This window comes from Phalaenopsis equestris, unplaced genomic scaffold (genome assembly GCF_001263595.1).
Source record: "Phalaenopsis equestris unplaced genomic scaffold, ASM126359v1 Scaffold000226, whole genome shotgun sequence".
NCBI classification, from domain to species: Eukaryota; Viridiplantae; Streptophyta; class Magnoliopsida; order Asparagales; family Orchidaceae; genus Phalaenopsis; species Phalaenopsis equestris.
In genome coordinates this window covers 2,098,214-2,104,709 of record NW_018164668.1, presented here as the reverse complement: position 1 = coordinate 2,104,709, position 6,496 = coordinate 2,098,214, and the positions used below count along the sequence as shown (strand labels likewise).

The 6,496-nt window shown below is 37.2% G+C and overlaps 1 protein-coding gene across 1 annotated transcript in view; it reads left to right on the top strand.

Moving 5' to 3' along the window:
• Positions 1–6,496, top strand: part of LOC110023688 — a gene marked incomplete at its 5' end in the record, with an annotated part of 34,088 nt that overhangs the window by 26,791 nt on the left and 801 nt on the right.

Below are 6,496 nucleotides of genomic sequence, written 5' to 3'. Positions count from 1 at the left end.
TTGGCTTATTTTTTATGAGGCTTGTTCTTTTATTTATCACTCATTCTCAATTTGTCTTTCATATTGCCAGCATTGCCTACCTAGCATTTATTGTTGGGCGAATCGAAGCAGTAGGGAGAGTGTGATAAGGATTAATAAGATTTGATTTGGTGATAATGGATTGCAACTTCACCTACTCATTTATTTATTTATTTTGTCTTTCGTTTTCACTCTTAGACAAGAAGATATTCTCCCTTGTTACTCGTTCTTTTATTAGTATTGCACACCATTGATCAATGTTCTCATACCAACTTGTTCTATAGTCAATTTTCTAATGTTATGAAACAAGTTCATGATCAAATGCTAGATGAAATTCAACAAGATTTAGGAATTTAAATGGAGGTTCTCTAATTGTTAGAATACAACTAGGGTAAATCTTATTTATGCAAAGAGGGGTATAAGTACCCATTACAGGTTCTACAGTTAAGGAAAGAAATAAAAATAGGATACAGTAGAGAATGAAGGGAATAATAAAGAATTCAAGCTAATAACTCAAAATAAACAAGAATTAATAAGGGCTAAAACTAGTCATTAATAAATATTGTAATACACCCTCTCAAGTCGTAGCATATATGCCAGTGATGTTCAACTTGGATTTGTAATCATCGAACAATGGCTGAGAAGGTTATTTGTGAGAATATCTGCCAACTGAACACTAGATGACATGAACGAAACACAAATTTTCTTAGACTCGAGTTTTTCCTTAAAGAAGTGTCGGTCAATCCCAACATGTTTGGTGCAATCATGCTGGACCATATTGTGAGCAAAATGCTAATGGTTGTCTTGTTATCACAGAACAATTGTAGGGGAGCGGAGACTATCATATGTAGTTCATGGAGCATGATGCATAATTAGAGAGCTTCACAAATTCCCAAAGACATGGATCGAAATTCAGCATCCGCACTGCTCCTAACAACTATGGACTAGATTTTCCACATGACCAGGTTTCCCCACACAAATGACCAGTACTTCGAGACATATTGCCAATCCTGGACTAATCCAACCCAACCCGTGTGTGTAAACTGTAATAGAATGAGAGGTCGCTGGAAAAAAAATAAATCTAAGCCCGGTGTACCTTTTAAATAGTGGAAAATCTGGTGGACAACTTGGAAATGGTGCTCATAGGAATCATGCATGAATTCACTATTCTGATTGCATGGCATATGTTTGGGCTTGTATGGGCAATGTAGATGCGTTTTCCCACAAGACGCTGATAGTGAGTTTTGTTTACACGAACATTAGGAACATCAAGGAGTTTTTCATTTGGATCCATCAGGACAACCATTGGTTTGCATAGAAGAAGATTATTCTCTGTCAAAGGGTCAAACCGTTGAGACAGACAAATTCCCTGAGATGACCAAACAACTTCAATGTCTAAAAAGTACCAAAGAGATCCCAAGTCTTTCATTTCAAAGGAATCATCAAGAATGCCTTTTAAAGACTCCAATGCTGGTAGATTATTACCTCTGAGAATAATATCGTCAATATAAACGATAAGGAAAGCTAATTGGTCGTTAGAGAAATGCTGGAAGAAGCGAGTATGATTCGATTGAGCCTGAGTGAATCAATGACCTACCACTATCTTTGTAGACTTCTTGAATCATGCCCGTGGTGATTGCTTCGAGCTATAGAGAGACTTTCGTAGCCTATATACTTGTCTCTGGGACGTAGTGGAGTTAAAGTCTGGAGGAAAAGTCATGTATACCTCATTTGTAAGATTTTCATTTAGGAACACATTCTTGACATTAAGTTGGAATAATGACCAATCTAGATTCATTACATGGGATAATATGACCCAAGTGGTGTTTAATTTAGCTGTCGGAGTAAATGTCTTCTCATAGTCAACTCTATAGGTCTGTGAGTACCCTTTGGAAACCAATCCTGCATTTTCGTGTTCAAATGATCCATCAGATTTAAACTTGATGAAAAAAATTCATTGACATCTCACTACTTTCTTGCCCCGAGGAAGATCAACAATGTCCCAAGTTTGGTTCCGCTGAAGGGCATTTATCTTTTCCATGGCGTTAGCTTTCTAAGTTGGGTCTGCTAAGGCACCCTCAATAGTAGATGGAAGCTGATGATTGGTCAAGGACGTAGAAAATGCTCTGTAGGTTGGTGATAATCTGCAAAAAGAAACATAGTTTACTTTAGGATAGAGAGATCATGTCTGATTGCTTACCTTGATGTATTGACTTTCTCATTTGGAGTAGGAATAGTGTTGGAGATATCGTTCGGAGGATAGTCAGGGTCCAACAAAGGGTTAGCGAGCTTGAGAGTAGGTGCATCAAAACTAGTGCATCAAGGGTACATAAAGAGTGCGAGGATGTGCTAGTGGAACCAAAGGGCAGAGGACTCTTTGGTGGTAGGAGAAGTAGGTGGAACGAAATGAATAGAGGGTTCCTTAATGGTAGGTGACGTGGGGGGACCATCCGTATGAGTAGGGTAAGGAATAGTGTCCATTAACTTTAGTTCCCTCTCACTGGATGTCGAGTAAGTAGGTAACATTAAAAAAAAGGAGTTATTAACACTCACGTAGATCTTATTTGTGGTAGGGTCAAGGCATCGATACCGCTTTTTAGTGGCAGAGTATCCGACAAAAACATTTTTTATGGACCTGGGATCAACTTTACTTCGAGTTGGGGTCGTGTTCCAAGTAAAGCTTGTGCACCTAAAAATTTTTTGAACTAAAGTGTAGAAGACTCAATTGTTTGGAAAGCACAATCTCAAGATGGCTAAAGGGTCACAAAAGTTGAGTTTTTGATAGAACTCTATTGATAAGATAAGTGACGGTATGAATGACATCATTCCAGAAATGTTTTGGGACATTATAGGGAAACATAATGGAGCGAGTAACGTTAAGGAGATATCGGTTTTTTCTCTCGACTATCCCATTTTGTTGAGTGTCGGTACACAAGTTATGATGGAGGATGATCTTACTTATCAAGAATTCTTCTAATATAGAGTTAAAAAATTCACGACCATTTTCTGTCCATAGAACTTGAATAGGAGTTTTAAATTATGTCAAAATGAAAATGTAGATGTTTTTGAAAGTGACAATATCTTTAGATTTATCTTTTAAAATATGGACTCACGTAATTCGAGTGTGATCATCAATTAAGGTAATAAACCACCATTTATTGGTGTAGCTAAGAGTGCGAGAGGGCCCCCATAAATCACTGTGAATAAGAGCGGAGCAGAAGGTGTGTACTTGTGGGGTCGATTAGGAACACGATGATGTTTAGCTAACTGACATGTTTTACATTTGAAATTAGAAAGATTTTTATTAGTAAACATCAATGGATACAATTATTCTAGATATTAGAAACTAGGATGACCTAAACGACTGTATAACAACATGATAGGACATTCAGTGGACTTAGATAAACTTCAACTACTCGATGGAGTGTCCTTGTTTTTTGTGTTTTTCTCTTGGAAGAAGTGGAACCCGCCTACCCGTTTAGCAGTTCCATTCATCTTTCTCATAGAACGATCCTGAAAGACACAACATCAGAGAAAAAAATAAGCAACGCAATCAATGTCATAGGTCAACTTACTGACAGATAAAAATTACACTTCAACAGAGGTACATGTAACACAGATTCTAGAGTTAGACCTGTTAAAACAACAGATCATTTACCAACAATGAAATTTTGGGACCCGTCAACAATTTTAGGAGTATCCTTCCCCGAGCAATGATATTATGCCGTGAAGACTTGTGAACTTCCAATCATTTGGTCTGTGACACTCGAATCAATTATCCATGGAGTAGAAGAGGCCAAAGAAGTGAGTGCTATGGGATTGGTACCTTGACGAATATGAGAGGTCGATGGGCCAGAAGAGAGCGAACTGGATCCAAGCAGCTTGATTAAGTGTTTCATTTGACTTTTAAGAGAATTGGAGGATTTTGGATTGTTCTAGGTAGAGGCTGGCTGTACTGTTTGGATTCAAAAGCTGTAGCAAGACCCTTGACAGCGGAAGATTTGACCGAAGGTTTGGATGCAGGTTTCTAATGGAGCATTCAACATTTATCACGAGTGTGGTTGGATTTGTGACAATAATCACAATTAGGGTTACCAGTCTAGGGTTGAACACTATTAGAGTAGAGACCGAGGCTAATACATCGGTAGACAGTGTGGTAGCACCAAACATGACAAATCTCTAGCTCTTTTCAGGATGAATCTTAGTGAAAGCAGCACGAGCAGAAGGAAAAGGCTCCCGACCAAAGATACGGTCCCGGACATCGTTAAGTTCTTTGTTGAGGCCTACTAAAAATTGGAACATGTGGTCATTTTCAACAATTTTTTGGAAGAGAGATAGGTTGGCTGAAGATTCTCAAGTGTAGTCCTAATGCAGGTCTCATTTCATCCATAATGCAATTAGATCTTTGTAGTACTAGGGCATTGTCCTGTATCCTTATTTTGCCTCACGGATTTTCTCATATACCTCATAGAATTGGCTGGAATTTTTTACATCCGAGTAGGTATCACGAGTTGTCGTCTAGAGGGCACTAGCGGAAGGAACATATATGATTTGCCTTTCGAAGTCTCTGTGGAGGTTCATGAATCATACTAGTTAGATGACCGAATTTCCCACGCGCTCTGATGAACAAGGACATAGATTGAGACCATAGGAAAAAATTACCGTCGTTCAGTTTATCAGTTGTGATCAAAAAGTTATTGTTTTCTTGTCCTCTGGTCTGCATAGGAACAATAGTTGGAATTGATCCTCTTGTGGAATCAAGAACATCTTCTAATGACGACTTGATGTTGGTGGAGTCCGCCGTGATTTTAATTGAGTCCAACTAGATGCTAGGTTGTGGAGGCATTGTAAAGTTTTGGCTACTGAAGGAATATGGCCTTTGGAAGGGGTTCCCATTGGACTAGATCTCCTGGCCCTGGAAAAAGGTTCTAGAAGGGGCTCCAACAAACCAGGAGGGAGATCAAACAATTAGGCAGGGTTTCTGATGGCTGGAAGGTGTCTCTGGTGATCAGAACAGAGGTTTTGGATGGGCATTTGGCGACTGGGGAATCTAGGCCGGCAAGATCTGGATAGCTTCGGAAAACTCTAAAGGGTTTCGAAGAGACGAGGCTTGAAGCAGACCTAGCTGGCTCAAGAGAAGGAACGACAAAACTAAGAGGGGATCCGGCATATTGAAAGGAGCTGAACTGGCTAGCTCGACGGCAACTAAGTTAGGACCATGACTCTGAAACCATGTTAGAAAAGAACTAAGGTAAATCTTATGATGGAAAGAGGGGTATAAATACCCATTACAGGATCTACAAGTAAGCAAAGAAATAAGGAAGGAAATAATAAATAATCCAAGCTAATAACTCAGAATAAACAGGAATTAATAATGACTAAAACTAGCCATTAATAAATATTCTAATAGGTCTATTAAGCAATTATGAGAGCAATTTCTTAAGAAGAACAAAATGAACAATATCATGAATGCAATTCAAATAATTTGTGTTAGCTTTAGAAAAGATGGATAAAAGTGAACTTTAGGGCCCAAATGAGATGTTTATCAAGATTGTAAACGGAGTTATTTGAGTAATCTGTTTAAAAGATCTCAATAAAATGCGCAAACTAAGATGATGTCATCTGATTGATGCAATATTTTTGTTTTAGTATTTTAATATTTTGGTTTCTGTAGTTTAGAACAATTTTGATGTTCATCATTGTTATAATTATAGGGGAATAGATTAGTCATACAACGAGGTTATTAGCGACTGTAGTTGGAATTACAAAAAGCATGTTAGAGATGAAACAATTTATACTAGAAAGTTTTATAGAGAGATTTTTTTTGTTCTATAAAAAATATGGAGATGTATAGAGCAACCTAAGGGTTTATTTTTAATGTTTAGAGAGCATCAAACGGATCTTTATTTGATGCATTAAATTTGAAAATATATATGATCAAGTATGAGTATTGGAAATTCAACCCTTAAGCTCATTATCAAGGAAGGATTCGTTATTTATTTAGAAAATCATCCTCTCTATATACCTTTTGTAGTTGGGTGGATTCACTTTGATGGACGGTGCACCTCTTTATGGATAACTTTTTTTTGCCTGTTGACCCCTTTTGTTTTGTTGAAAGAAGGGAGAGCAATAGACAGCAATCAATTTGCTGTAGTTAATTGTGTTACTGTCTTTTCAGCTTGTGACAAATAATCTTTACAGATTGCATATTTGTTTAAACTTTCTTTGTTTCTTATTTTATTTTTGAACCTCACAAATAGTTGACTGTAAATCTGGATTCTCTTTATTAAAATACGCCTTGTGTTGTTGTGATAGCAATCTTATGATGGGATTTCAAGCCTGGGTTGATATTTAAATTAATACTGACAAATTAGCAAAAATTTATTGTGATATTTTGTGTCGAGTTGAAATTATTTATACATAATAACAAGATTTTATCGGTAACCGATGAATTAAAAAGTTCATCTTAGAATATACT